The sequence below is a fragment of the Notolepis coatsorum genome, assembly GCF_963971535.1.
Source record: "Notolepis coatsorum genome assembly, chromosome: 18".
NCBI classification, from domain to species: Eukaryota; Metazoa; Chordata; class Actinopteri; order Aulopiformes; family Paralepididae; genus Notolepis; species Notolepis coatsorum.
The window spans coordinates 22,517,786-22,533,546 of NC_140182.1; positions in this window are offsets into that span (position 1 = coordinate 22,517,786).

Genomic DNA, 15,761 nt, shown 5'->3' on the forward strand with positions numbered 1-15,761 from the left:
AGCCCTGTTGGCTTCCCTGTTAGCCCTGTTTGACCCCCCTGTAGCTAGCCTTGCCCTGGCAGCTAACCCAGTCCCTCAGCAGAGCCCCAGTCTGCTAGCTTTGCCCCGGCTGCTAGCACAGCCTCTATGTTAATGTAGCAGTACAGCTGGCATAGGCCCTGTAGCTATCAGTGCCTTGGCAGCTACCCTTTCCCCCTGCTAGCCTAGCTCGGCAGCTAGCGCAGCCTCTATGTTGATGTAGCAGTACAGCTAGCATAGGCCCTGTAGCTATCAGTGCCCTGGCAGCTACCCTTTCCCTCTGCTAGCCTAGCTCCGGCAGCTTGCGCAGCCTCTATGTTGATGTAGCAGTACAGCTAGCATAGGCCCTGTAGCTATCAGTGCCCTGGCAGCTAACCTTCCCTCTGCTAGCCCTTTCCCGGTGCTACCATGGTTACCCCTTGCTACCCTGCTTGCCCCTCAGTTCCTCTAGACCAGTTTCTCTAGACCAGTTCTCTAGCCCAGTTCTCTAGACCAGTTCTCTAGACCAGTTCTCTAGACCAGTTCCTCTAGACTAGTTCTCTAGACCCAGTTCCTCTAGACCAGTTCCTCTAGACCAGTTCCCCCAGTTGCCCCTCTGCTACCCTAGTTACCCCTCGGCGACCCTGTTTCTTTTGCTAGCCCCACTCTTGTGGTGGCTTCCCCTGCTGGCTTGGCCAGTACCTTTTGTTTTTGTCTTGTTTTGCCCCCTGCCACTCTGTCTGTATTTGTTTTGGGTCGCCAGGTGGCTCCCGTTGAGGGGGGGGTACTGTGAGGTTTTGTCCGCTGCTCACCAACTTTCTCTGTCTTCTTTAAGCCTACTGTTAGGAATTCCCTACTCACTCTCTCTAGCCCCCACCCTCTCGTTCTTTACTCTCAGTGGCCACACCTGTTCGATTATCAATTACCTCTCGCACCTGTGGTGGCAGGCTAATTAGTTCCCCTGTGGGCTTTAAATACCAGGGCGCTTCCCCTCGTTTCGGCGTGGGGTCGTGTTGTATACTTGCCGAGTCATATTCTCTAAACATCTAGACTCTTTCGGGAGATCCTCTGTCTGCCTATGCTGTGTTATCTCCGGCGTGAGACGAGGTGCAAGCTTTGGCCACCTGTCGCCGTTTGCCTGGAGGGAGACATTGTACTGCGCTCTCTAATCCTCTACGGGAGGTATTCCAGTGTTCCACTCCAGACCAGCGCGCCAGATGCGCTCAAGCCTTCGTCTGCTGTCGCCGTAGCCTGTGGAGGAGACTGTTCTGCGCTCCCTGTAACTTCCACGGGAGGCACCCCAGCGTTCCACTGCAGACCCCAGCGCAGCTGTTCGTCCTGACGCACATCCAGACCAGCGCGCCAGATGCGCTCAAGCCTTCGTCTGCTGTCGCCGTAGCCTGTGGAGGAGACTGTTCTGCGCTCCCTGTAACTTCCACGGGAGGCACCCCAGCGTTCCACTGCAGACCCCAGCGCAGCTGTTCGTCCTGACGCACATCTAGACCAACGCGCATCTTCCGGACCCTCGGGCTTGGCACGCTCTCCAGTCACCAGCGCGCAACGCGCATCTTCAAGGGCTTGGCACGCTCTCCAGTCACCAGCGCGCAACGCGCATCTTCAAGGGCTTGGCACGCTCTCCAGTCTCCAGCGCGCAACGCGCATCTTCAAGGGCTTGGCACGCTCTCCAGTCTCCAGCGCGCAACGCGCATCTTCAAGGGCTTGGCACGCTCTCCAGTCTCCAGCGCGCAACGCGCATCTTCAAGGGCTTGGCACGCTCTCCAGTCTCCAGCGCGCAACGCGCATCTTCCAAAGATCCTTGTGCTTGGCACACTCCTCCTCGCAGACGCACCCCGATGCGTCTCTCGGTTCCGACGCGCACACCAAGGTGTGGCGCGCACTCTGTTCCTCGGCTCCGACAGCGGCTACCCGGTGGACGACACCCTCGCCACCGCCACTGTTCCGACGCGCACACCAAGGTGTGGCGCGCACTCTGTTCCTCGGCTCCGACAGCGGCTACCCGGTGGACGACACCCTCGCCACCGCCACTGTTCCGACGCGCACACCAAGGTGTGGCGCGCACTCTGTTCCTCGGCTCCGACAGCGGCTACCCGGTGGACGACACCCTCGCCACCGCCACTGTTCCGACGCGCACACCAAGGTGTGGCGCGCACTCTGTTCCTCGGCTCCGACAGCGGCTACCCGGTGGACGACACCCTCGCCACCGCCACTGTTCCAGCACTCTGTTCCTCGGCTCCGACAGTCGGCTACCCGGTGGACGACACCCTCGCCACCGCCACTGTTCCAGCACTCTGTCCCTCGGCTCGGACAGCCAGCCACCCGGTGGCGATGCCCTCGCCCCGCTGCTGTCCCTGTACCATTACGCATACGCCTGGGTGAGTTTTGATTGTGATGTCACTCACCCAGCGTAGTGCCCTTGCCCCCGTTCCCGCTGCTGTCCCTGTACCTTTACGCATACGCCTGGGTGAGTTTTGATTGTGATGTCACTCACCCAGCGTAGTGCCCTTGCCCCCGTTCCCGCTGCTGTCCCTGTACCTTTACGCATACGCCTGGGTGAGTTTTGATTGTGATGTCACTCACTCAGCGTAATGCTTTTTGCCCCCGTTCCCGCTGCTGTCCCTGTACCTTTACGCATACGCCTGGGTGAGTTTTGATTGTGATGTCACTCACTCAGCGTAATGCCTCTTGCCCCCGTTCCCGCTGCTGTCCCTGTACCTTTACGCATACGCCTGGGTGAGTTTTGATTGTGATGTCACTCACTCAGCGTAATGCCCCTTGCCCTCGTCCCGCTGCTGTTCCTGTACCATTACGCATACGCCTGGGTGAGTTTTGATTGTGATGTCACTCACCCAGCGTATTGCCTCCGTTAGTTCTCTCTTAGTTATTAGTTTGGACATTTCATCTCCCACTCTGTTTTGTTCTCTCGTGGATATTATTTTGGACATTTCATCTCCCACTGTGTGTTTGTTCACACGAAGATAGTATTTACTTTGTTACTTTGTTATTTGGACTGTTCTGCATCTGCTCTGTTTGTTCCCTTTGAATATTAACCCTCTCCTCTGTTCTGCAGAGCGGCCCAGATGTTTTCCCACCAGTCCCCAGTTCCTCCCTGTCCCCAGCCCGCCTCCGCGGTCCTCTGTCCCCAGTTCCTCCCTGTTCCCCAGCCCGCCTCCGCGGGCCTCAGTCCCCTCTGTTCCTAGTTCCTGGTCCCAAGTTCTCCCCTTCTAGTTCCACCTAGTTCCTTGTCCCTAGATCTCCTAGTCCCCAGTTCTCCTGTTCCCTAGCTCTCCTTGTCCCGACTTCTCCTAGTCTCTAGTTCCTAGTGTTCCTTTAACCTTCCCCTAGCGTTCCTTTTATGTTTCCCCTAGGCGTTCCCTTACACCTTCCCTTAGTGTTCCCTTTTCCTGCCCGCCTCTTAAAGGCACTTGCCTTCCCCTCATGTGTTTCCAGTGTTTTGTGTTTTCTCCCTTAAAGGGACAGTGCCCTTTTTCCCTGTTCTCAATAAATATCTGTTTCTTGGCAAACCATCATACCTGTCTTGTGTTGTGCGATTGGGGTCGGTTACAAACCATAACAGTATGCCTTTTGCGGCGGAAATGGCAGATGTTCAAAGTCATAACATGCGCACAGTGTTTGTCCACGTACTTGACTTCTATTTTATACTTGCTATACTTATTTTATACTTATCTATTTTTGTCTAGCACAGTCTCTGGAGCGTAACAAAAAGAAGCATTTTGTATAAAAGTATTCTGTACTTCTGTATGACAACTAATAAAGAAACTTGAATTTGTAATCTAATGAATCACGTTCAAAATATAAATGAAAAACGACTATTCGTGATTCTGCCTAGAGCCAGGAATCAACAGTGCACGTTTTGCTCGCATTTGATAACTTCCATGTTTCACTCCAGCTGGAAGGGAGGGGCTGAGCCCGATACCCCCACCTTCAATTTTAGAAGCTATGACAGCTCTTCAGCCCTGCGTTCTACTATGAGGCGCCGATTGGGACAAAAGCCTGTCGAATACAAGACACCACCTATCCAGTTATCCTGCGCCACCCAGTTGGTCCGTGCGCACCGCCCAGTTTTGGTCCGCCCGCGATACCCATCTGGGTGGCGTGCGGACCTCTCTGGGCCTCTCTCGCAGAATACCCAGTGACTTTATTATTTTATTTAAAAGAATAAAGTTGTGTACTCCTGTGTACTCAATCAGATCAGTCAGCCTTTGCGCATGTTCAATGATTCTATCCCGCCTTCCCACACAGACAGAATGTCGGGAATGGCTAGAAGAATAGTAGATAGAATTCTTAATGAAATATTAAGTTCAATAGATGCAGCACTATCGTCATCATGGTCATCATCAGTATCATCAACTAACATTACAAGAACAGTAGAGGAGGAAGTCGGACACATGTTTCATCATGTTATCATTCCTCCTCTACTGTTCTTGATACTGATATACTTTATTCTTTTAAATAAAATTATAAAGTCACTGGGTATCCCGTGCGGCCCCCAGTTGGGCCGCGAGAGAGGCCCAGATCGGCGGCGCACGCGGACCAAAACCGGGGGGCGGTGCATGCTGACCAACTGGATAGGTGGTGTCTTGTATTCGACAGGCTTTTGTCCCAATCGGCGCCTCATATTCTACAGCCTGTGACAACTCCTCTTGCGAGTCGCGCTGTTTCTATGTAAACTCTGCGTGCAACGGGTCCAATAAATGCGTCTAACATGCTCTACATCCTCGCCATTCCTGTATGCCCACGTCGCGGTAAGAACCTTAACTAACGCTAGCGCTAACTAAGCTAAGCTAAATAGCTCACAGGTACCGGAGAAATCGGTTTTGTGGAGTTCCAATTGTGAGGGGGCTGAGCCCGTCTCTCTCTCTCTCTCTCTCTCTCTCTCTCTCTCTCTCTCTCTCTCTCTCTCTCTCTCTCTCTTTTTCTCTCTGTACGTGTGATGATCAATGAAGTAGCCAAAAGTTACACTATAAAAACTAACTGGATAGTTGATGATAATAAATATTTCACTTCATTAACAAAAATATTGTAAAATCATTAAGTCTGCTATAAGCTATTCTCCCTCTCTCGTGTTTGTGTGTATATTTACTATAGGCTACTCTTTTTGACATGGATTAGGCTAATTATCTTTAACAATCCTGATTCCTGAGCGTATTTTATTCAAAAGGAAGATATTGATTTAAATTTGTATATAGCCTATATATAGAAAATATACATTTTAAACTCCTGTCCTGGCACAAGCACTACCATAGATAACACACAATACATATAATTTTTTACCGGTAAAAAATATCTCTAGCTGGTCGTTTTTACAGGTATGGATACATTGTATGTAATGATAAACAATGTGATAGTAACGGGTGGGTGTACACCTGCTCCTCTTCACCTCCTCCGCTTCACTTCAACTGTGTCTCACCGCTCATCATGTGATCTCTCTCCATCACTTGTCGGCGGGTGTGTGTGCGTGTGTGTGTGTGTGAGGACAGCTGTGCCGCTCTGAACTCCGTCCTTCCTCGTGGACAGTTCACGCTGTGCAGGTGTTCATCAAATATCCTATCCATGTCCTCTACTCTTTCTCTCTCTCTCATCTCTCTTTACACACACACACACTCACACACACGCACGCACGCACGCACACACGCACGCACACACACACACACACACACACACACACACACACACACACACACACACGCACACACACACACACACACACACACACACACATAAGCTAGCAACACTAACCTTTTGTTTTATTTTCTATTGATTATGTATGTGATATATGACTGATTTACACTGAATGTTTCATATTTGTATGTGTATATCTGTGAGGACCCCAGGAAGAATAGTCAACATGTTGATGATGACTAATGGGGATCCTAATAAACATAAACATAAACATAACCATAAACTAACACTGTCTATGTAAATCTATACACACACATATAGTTAGCCAATAGCTCACAACAGGCCGTGGTATGTTGTGATCATATTGTTGAGGAAAACCCCCTTAGCTGTGATATAATCACAATATATCACTGCCTGATCTGAGCTATTGCTTTTATACAATGGTCACTAAGTGTGGCTATATGAAAGTCATAGACACATTCCAATTGAAACCGTTTTTTTAGACTAATTTATTAAATATTGTACAGCGTAGTGTGAGGTGGCTGAACGTACGCCAGCTTTTATTTTTAACCGCGCTAGCAAGAGTGGCAGCTGGCTACAGCAGGGATGCTATCATACCACATTATTATTATTATTATCTTATATCACCTCAGAGCTGTTCATGGCGCGTTCAGACCAAGCTGTCAATATGCTTGGTTAATATGTTATATACAGTATATATATATGAATGCATCGATGGCGTGATAGGCTTACGCTAACGCAATATAATGTTTGTGTAGTTCTATTTCTTCCAGTAGTCTGTGGTTATTCTATTTTTAGTTGTGATATTACTGTTCGACTGACTTTTTTACAATATCCAGTAATTATATATAAACTGGACTGGTCGGACAACATACTCACTCACTCACTCACACACACATTTTAATACTTTATTTGGTTCCACAAATTATATTACATAAACAGGGAATCAAATGTATCGGGGCCAAGCAGCACTGAACACTTAAGGGTACACATAGCACCTCCTTCTCCACGTGGCACACACACACACACACACACACACACACACGCACACGCACACACACACACACACACACACACACACACACACACACACACACATACTGACACTCAGACTATATGTTCACCTGCTATTGCAGTGACAGCTGGTCCGAGCCACGTTTGCAGTGATGTTGTTTTTTTGTTTTGTTTCGGGGTTAGCGCCCCCTGCTGGTAGTTTGTTTTGGGGTTAGTGCCCCCTGCTGGTAGTTTGTTTTGGGGTTAGCACTCCCTGCTGGTAGTTTGTTTCAGGGGTTAGTGCCCCCTGCTGGTAGTTTGTTTTGGGGTTAGCGCCCCCTGCTGGTAGTTTGTTTTGGGGTTAGCGCTCCCTGCTGGTAGTTTGTTTTGGGGTTAGTGCTCCCTGCTGGTAGTTTGTTTCACGGTTAGAGCTCCCTGCTGGTAGTTTGTTTCGGGGTTAGCGCCCACTGCTGGTAGTTTGCTTTGGGGTTAGCGCCCCCTGCTGGTAGTTTGTTTTGGGGTTAGCGCTCCCTGCTGGTAGTTTGTTTTGGGGTTAGTGCCCCCTGCTGGAAGTTTGTTTTTGGGGTTAGCGCTGGTAGTTTGTTTTGGGGTTAGCGCTCCCTGCTGGTAGTTTGTTTTGGGGTTAGCGCCCCCTGCTGGTAGTTTGTTTTGGGGTCAGCGCTCCCTGCTGGTATATATGGTTGGTGTGTGTAAATAGTAAATAGTAAATGGTTTATATATAGCGCTTTTATACAATTTTGTTCCTCAAATTCACCCATTCACACACTGATGGCAGAGGCAACCATGCATGCAAGGTGCCAACCTACTCATTGGGAGCAATTAGGGGTTAACCCCTTAAGCCTGAGAGGTCCGGTACAGGTACGAGATTGATATCATGTCATAAATAGATGAATACAGAACGTACTAATAAATGTTTATTTGTGTATATTTTCAAATTAGCCTATAGATAACGCATTTAACTTGTCGGCGAGGCGATTGAGCCGTATTGCAATCTGTCAATAAAGTTTTAAATCAATTAATCAATCAATGCCGTTAGAGAATCAGGATCTCTGCCATCGATACGTGCTGGCTTTTCACCTGAAGCGGCCGCGCGCACTTAGCCTGGGTCTCAAGTCTGAATCGAGTTAACGAGACTGAATCCACCTTCGAGGAACAGGAAAATCCCGGCTTCAAACATCGGGTTAACTGAATCTGGATAATGACATCTTGATCGACTTAGTTGAACCAGGTACGAGAAACAGGGCCCAGGTCTCCTACCCGGTCTCCTACCTCCCTCTAGTGGCCAGATGACCCAAATGGTGCTGGCAATTATCACACCGATATTGACTATATTGCTAAATATATGTAATGTTATTTTATGGTGTGTGATATTGAATGTCCCTTCCCTTGTGTGATGTGTTTCCCCTGTCTGCTTGTGGTTTTGTAATTGCTTTTGTGTTTAGTGGTTGTTGTGTGTTTTAGACTGGCCTGGCCAGCTGTGGCCACTTGTAATTAGTCTGGGTATATATGTGTGTTAGGTCTGCTTCCCTGTGTGGTGACATTCCTCTGTTAATCCTGTTCCTGTCGACGTCGTCCTTGCCCTGTGTTGTTGTACTGTCTAAGTAAGTTTATATTAGTGTTCTGTTTTGTTGCTTGTTTGTTTTTGAGTTCTCAGTTCGCCTTTTATGTTCTTTTGTAATTTACCTTTGCCCGTCTTTATGTTGTTTATTCATCAACCTTGTTACTTGTGTTTTGGTCTTGTGACCTAGTATCGCTCTCACGGTTCTCATAAATAAAATTTTGTTTTTTGTTTTGCATATATATATATATATATATATATATATATTTTTTTTTTTCTTTTCTTTTCTTTTCTTTTCTTTTCTTTTCTTTTCTTTTCTTTTCTTTTCTTTTCTTTTCTTTTCTTTTCTTTTCTTTTTATGTTTAAAATAGTACACTCATTTGAGTAGTGGAAAAGGGGTAGGATTAAATAAGTGTATACTTCCTACTCCTTTTCGAACATGCAGATTGAGTTGTTTTTCTTTTTTGTTATTGTTTGTTGTATTCATTGCATGTTCGAAATAAAGACTTCAAATCAAATCAAAATCAAAAAGGAACACAGTGTTTGAGAAGAGCAAACTGGCGTCTCTGTTTCCTCCTTCCACTCCAATCCGCATATTGGGTTTTCCTCTCCTTCCCTCGCCACCCCCTCGTAACACTCCACTTCTACAAGGTTCATTAGCATGTTCTTGGAATCTAGGGACATCTATGGACCTCCGTGAATGTATTCCCAGTGTCAGAAATAGTGTGTCTATTACTAGGCTTGTTTAAATTGTGATGAAACAAAGGAGAATATGAATTATGATTTTTGACAGTGAATAACACCATGCTAAAAATGACCAAACATGAAATTATCTTGTTCAGTACCTTCTTGAGATCACGTGTACAAAAAATCTAAGTGAATCTAAATGAATAAAGGGAAGATGATTAAACAGAAGGTTTTGTAGATACAGTACTGAATTCTCCCATCCGTACCAATGCAATTTGAAATATTATTATAGCATATAAATTATATATAAATTACCTTATTATAGCCAATTCGCACATTTACGGATTGTGCCAAATCTTATCTTTCAAATGCCTGAGTTCAATTTGGATTTAGTATCACCAGGCATGCATAAGAACAGATAATGAAATCTACTGCATGTACAGTAGGTTTATTATTCTGGCCAGATTGATGATGCTTGTTGCTAAATGCTCAAAATAGGGGAGACAAACTAACTGTGCTCCAATATATGCCAATAACGTTAAGTTTTGTGGTATATTATCCAGAGTAATAAGAGATATAAAAAAAAATCATACAGAACCCATTTGCTTTTTTTGACCTAGAGGCCTCTGGGAAGTGTATTTCTGAAAAATTACGGACATTCGTGAACTAAACAATAACTGCTGTTGTGACATGGTTAGGATGTTTATACTTGAATACGTTTGAAAAAAAAACGATAATTTTGTCAGACAGTCTGGAGAACTTGATTTATGACGTGATGTCATTTGCGGTCCGGCAGAAGAGGTTAAAGTGTGTTGAAGGAGCATTAACCTCTTACCCCTCGGGCAAGAATGGGGCTAGTTTTGCATACGCAAAGTAATTTACGATTTATTATTGAACCACTTATAGCACATGCATGAGTCTGGTCTCTTTTGAAAGGAAACTTTCTGAACTTTCTTCCACAAAAAAAGAAGAAGAATCACTCTGAGTGCTAATGAAATAGAGTTACAGAGGTTTACAGAGGTTACACACTGAAATCAAAGTTTTGTTTCCTCACATCTTTGTTTACTTGCAACAAAGACAAAAATCTGTTTTTGCGTTCCAGCTGAGAGGTAGGAGCTGGAAAACACAATGGTTCCATAGCCTGAAGTCTTATGTAGTACAGGTCCAAAGTTGATAACAATCCCACGGAAAATGTGTGTTTTACAAATGTTTTTGTAATGTTTGTATCCGTAATAATTCATCCAAAATGGCCCACCGCGCTTCATTCGGACGGGCGAGCGAGAAATTCTCAAAACAAACAACTTTCCCATCTTCTTCTGTCCCATTATCGTAGGAATCAGCCCTCATGTAATATACCATTAGCTCCAGAATTTCATTGGCTACAAAAATAATTTTCACCGTCAGATGTGACTGGTCCGTTCAGGGCCAGCCGAAACCGGACGTGGTCACTTGTCTGAAACTGACGCTTGTTGGTTGTTTGGTCTTGTAACCCGAGATTGGAAGCAATGCATGTAATAGGTCAAGTAGAGTGTCAATCGAACAGCGGCCATTTTAGCTTTCCAACAATGTGTTGGTTGATCTGCAAAAAATACAGCCCGAAGCCGACAGACGAGGGCAAAGTGCTGTGAAGTGCACATGTGTGCGTGACGGCCCGCCGTCTGTGCGGCTAATGTTTAACTCTTTGCCTGCCAAACCCGAGAAAAGTCGGGTTTCGTCGCCAACGGTTGAGTGCCAAACCCGACTTTTCTCGGGTTTTAGGGATGCACCGATCCGACTTTTTCAGTCCCGATACCGATACCTGGGTTTGGGTATCGGCCAATACCGATCCGATACCCACTACACTTTTTTTTATCCACATTCTTTTTTATATATTAAAATATCTTTTGTTTTTAAGAATTGTAAAGGATCACACGTGTGTTTTTGATTTGTTGTAAACAAAGACAGAAAATAAACTTCATTCATTCAATTAATAAACTGTATGCTTCACTGTCACTGTGTGGAAGAGACTGGGTCACTGGGATCATTCTTTTGTGCAAGGCAACATCAGGCTTGACTTAAAACATTACTTTCCTAACTTAGTGAAACTAAATGTAACACATATATATTTTTATTTTTATAAAATAGTGTAATGTTTTCCTGCATCTTGTGTGGGTGTTATCCACTCCGAAATATCTATCTTCCTTTGGGTCGAGGGTGCAGTTAAAGTCCCCAGCGATAATATATTTGCCTGGTAGTGTTGAGATTTTTAGAAATAAATTATTATAAAAGTTAACATCATCATTATTTGGTCCATATACGTTTATTAAATTGAGGTGTTCAGAGAGAAGGCGACCTTGTATAATCAAGAACTGTTAGGATCCTTTATCACCTCTTCAATTTGGAATGGAATAGACCTGTGTATTAGTGTCATTACACCTCTAGCATTGGTAGAGTATAAAGTTGAGAAGACCTGTCCTGGCCACCTCCATTGTATTTTAGGTGTGTCTTTCGCTAATAAGTGTGACTCCTGTAAAAACACTATCTTGGCTTTTAGTTGTTTTATCCTCTGCAGTTCCATGAAATATATTCAATTAATGTATCTGCCATTTTGCATTAGTTATTTTGTCTCCCTGAGACTGTTGTAAAGATTCGGATGTCATGGTGTAACGATACAGAAATAAGAAAAAATTAAGTTTACCCTAGAGATATTACCCTACCCCAAACATGCCCGAGTTGAACACTCGGGCAACCCTTACTAAGTAATTTCCCTTTCGTGCTCTAAATATGTCCACATCGCTGTGAGGAATCATATTTCTACAGACTTCCAAGGTAGAGGTCACTTTTGTGACCCTCCGCAAGCCTGATACTAGAGGCTCCAAGGGAAGACCCCCCTCTCGTTGACAGGGGGGGCCCTTTAGGGTAACAGTGTTAGAAAGAGCCATGTCCGTTCGTTTCCCAATTCCTATTTGTATTTTATTGTATCCACTAGATCATTCTCATCTTCTTAACTTAAAAAGACAGTTTCTCATTCAGACATTGAGATTTTTTTTTTATAATAATCAGTCAGACTTGGACGTTGATAAATAATGATCAGTCAGACCTGGACATTGTTAAACTTCAATAGTGCTTTGCAACATGAACCAATATATATATTCCAACATGATCTCCAACATGGTTTGCAACATGATCCATAATATAAGGTAATACTTATATTATCTCCATTATTATGTTATTAATCTGTTCAAAATGTAACAAATGAACACATAGATATAAATGTACTCAATGGTTATTTCTTATTTTATTTATTAAAAAAAAATATATATATATGTTTTTTTTAATACCCGATCCAGCTATTTTACTGATATCGGCGGCCGATACCGACACCAATATCGGATCGGTGCATCCCTAGTTTTGATCCTTTGATCTTTTTACTTTGATCCCCATTCTAAACACTCAGCCGGAGCTCTCTGGGTCTCCCTGGCACATCTGCCTATGTTGGAATTGCAATGACGATCGAATCTCGCTAGGTGGCAGTATCGCCTACCTTTTGAACTGGGATAGTTTAGTGTGGAGAGTGTCTGTCCTGATTCCCTCTGAGGGGGAGGAGTTCTTGCAAAGCGATCGCTCAGAGATTTTCTCACCTCAAACCTATCATTTCCTGTATACACGAGTATACACATATACACGAGTAATCGCGATCGCCGATGGGATCACTGGGATTATCCTTTTTGGAGTACCTTCTGGCTAAGGTAAGGTCTATTCTATGTCTATTTTACCGAACCTGAAACATGTTTTTGTACCGATCACAGTGTCGTATTTTACCGGACCTAAAACATGCTTTTGGTAACAATCGCAGTTTTGGGGTAAGACTACCCCCCCCCCCCCCCCCCCCCTTGATGATTTTGTGAAGACACAATGTATATGGTATATACCTTTGATTTGGAAGTATTTGGGGTTTCAGGCAAGCAACCCGAACGATTTGGGCATATTGCATATAACGCGTCATATCTCGCGATCTATGAAAAAAGACTGGATTATTTTGGAAAGGGGCAATGTTTAGCGTGTAATAGTGCACAAACTACAGTATGTAGAAATTACCTGGTTAGTCAGTGATGGACTATGAACAATGCTTGTCAAATTAGCCATACTATTGTCTCCATAGCTATAATACAGAACACTCTATATGCCCGCGAACATCGCTAAAATGGTCAATAACGCTGGCGCCATTGAGTAAAGATGGGAAAAGAGAGTGCCGGTCAATGAGTTAAGAGGTTAAAGAAAAGGCTTCAACATCAGAACAAGCTGGAGGACCATACAAATATGGTCCAAAGTTCCAATCCAGCAACATTGTGATGTAAGGTGGTAGCTTACCACTAAGGGCTTTGTAAATAAACAAATACCAATGTTAATTGTGCCTCTCTTCAAAAGAAGACCAACCAACCGTATCATACAGGAGGCAAACCTGTCTCCAGTAATGGACCTGAGGGCAGAGTGATAGTGTGGGCATACTGTGAGTGCGCAAAATGTAACTAACTTTACCAAATTCAAGTCTGAATAATATTATTGAAAACTTCGATTAATCACCAGCCTCTCTGATGGCTTTCTAGAAATGTCATCATCATGCCTTCCTGTGTCCTACACGGCATCAGAGCCAGATGTCCTCTCACCCCATTGGCACCTTGAAGAGGATGACAGGGAGGCCGCTCTGACCATGTGAAACACAAGCCTGTGGAATAATACTGATTATGCTGCTAGCAATCTTACCTTGTAGTGTGTGTGTGTGTGTGTGTGTGTGTGTGTGTGTGTGTGTGTGTGTGTGTGTGTGTGTGTGTGTGTGTGTGTGTGAGAGAGAGAGAGAGAGAGAGAGAGAGAGAGAGAGAGAGAGAGAGAGAGAGAGAGAGATAGAGAGAGAGAGAGAGAGAGAGAGAGAGAGAGAGAGAGAGAGAGTTTGTGTGTGTGCACAGGGGTGTAGCTCCAGATTCTGGGCCCCATGAAAGAATGTATTTGTAGGCCCCGAGTGAATTACGAGCGCGCGTAAGCCATTTTGGCAATTTTTTTATTGATGAAAACGCATAATATGGTTTTTACCTATACATTCGGATCAGCAGTTCAGCACCTGCACTGTTGGTGGGTGAGCCTAGTAAAGGATGTCACATTGCGTTTGTTACAAAGGGTCAGATTAAACCGAATATATATATTTATTACTTGAGATATATTGTATAATATTTGTATATCGTCTGATATCCCTTGTATATTCCTTGTACATATACACGGAATATCCCTTTATCTAGGTACAGGCCAGACCATAATATTCGTTCTCCTATTGGACAGCGACCCCCTAGGCGCCAACGGCCATACCCCCAATGTCTAGTTCAAAGCCACCGCTAAGACATGTCTCAACATGCCCAGGTTTGCGCAGTAATACGAGACAGAAATGAGGTTGGCACTAGATTATTCACCTTACGTATAAATACGGCGCAGGTGGATACAGAAGCACTTAGTAACTAAAAGCTGAAGCCTTCACCACGATACAACGTGCTGTGAAGTGGGCCCGTTTTTGCCCCTAAATAGAGCCTTGAGACCGCGTGCGAATTGATAGCTAAAGTGTCAGAGTTAACGCTGTATCGTCGAGTTCGACTTATTCTATTATAAAGTAATAGTCTATTATGTATAGTGTATCGTGCGGCTACCGTTCTACAGTGACCAGCATTACCACCGGTTCATCGTACCGAGCTAGTGTGCTTGTCCAGGCTGGGCGGCCTAACCTTGTGCCGCCATCCGAGGAGTCCTAGACGAGAACCGTGTGGATATGTACACTGGATAACCTACACCGACGAATGCAGAGCCTTTTCCGGCTGGATTATATTGCTTTGGTACTGTGGCTGCTGGAGCAGAGAACCGTCTACCCCACTGCTGTGTGGGATCTACCCTGTGAGGAGCACCGTCGAGCCCGCCTCTAGGACCCAGAGGCTGGCTAGCTTTCATCCATGCTGCAATGCATACCGGAGTATAGCTGTTGCTTTGTCTAAGGACCAAGGGATTATTGCACCGTCTCCTGTACCTGGAGTCTCTTTATTCCTCGTTGATCCAGACTTTTGCTCCCGACAATTCCTCTCCCCTGCTGGCTTACAACCGGAGGGAACCCCCTTAGTATCTCCAGCTGACCTACGAGTGTGCCTTATATAATTCTTATGCTACAGGTGGTATTAATTATCCCCATCGTAATATGCTCATGGACTTACGCTCTTGACCTATTTATGCATATTCTTCGCCATACAAGCGCGACCCTAATTCTCAATACTGTAATCTACTATTGCTGCTCTTCTAATAAATATTCTAAACAGGACTTTCTTTGTTAAGCCGTGTTATTGTGTGGGTGTTCATCATATATACCGTGTACTGTATGGCCAGTAATTAAAGTACATAACTAAGTAGTGGTTTAATGATACCATACTCTCAATACAGTCAGGGAATTGTACCCCTCAGTTACAGCGTTCATCTTCAATGAATGGACCAATGCAATAGTCTACCAAAGCCCCCCCTCTCTATCTATATATCTCACACACACACACACACACACACACACACACACACACACACACACACACACACACACACACACACACACACACACACACACACACTTCAGAAACAAGCATAGTATCAATGAGAGCATCAATAATACACCTGAGTGATGTCTAGTAAAAAAATAATAAATTTTATTTTTATTTTTTTGGCCCCCCCCCCCCCCCCCCAGTGCTGGGCCCTTGGAATCATCCTAAGCTACCCCCCCAGCTACGCCCCTGTGTGTGCATGTGTGAGAGCGAGAGAGATAGTGTCTGTG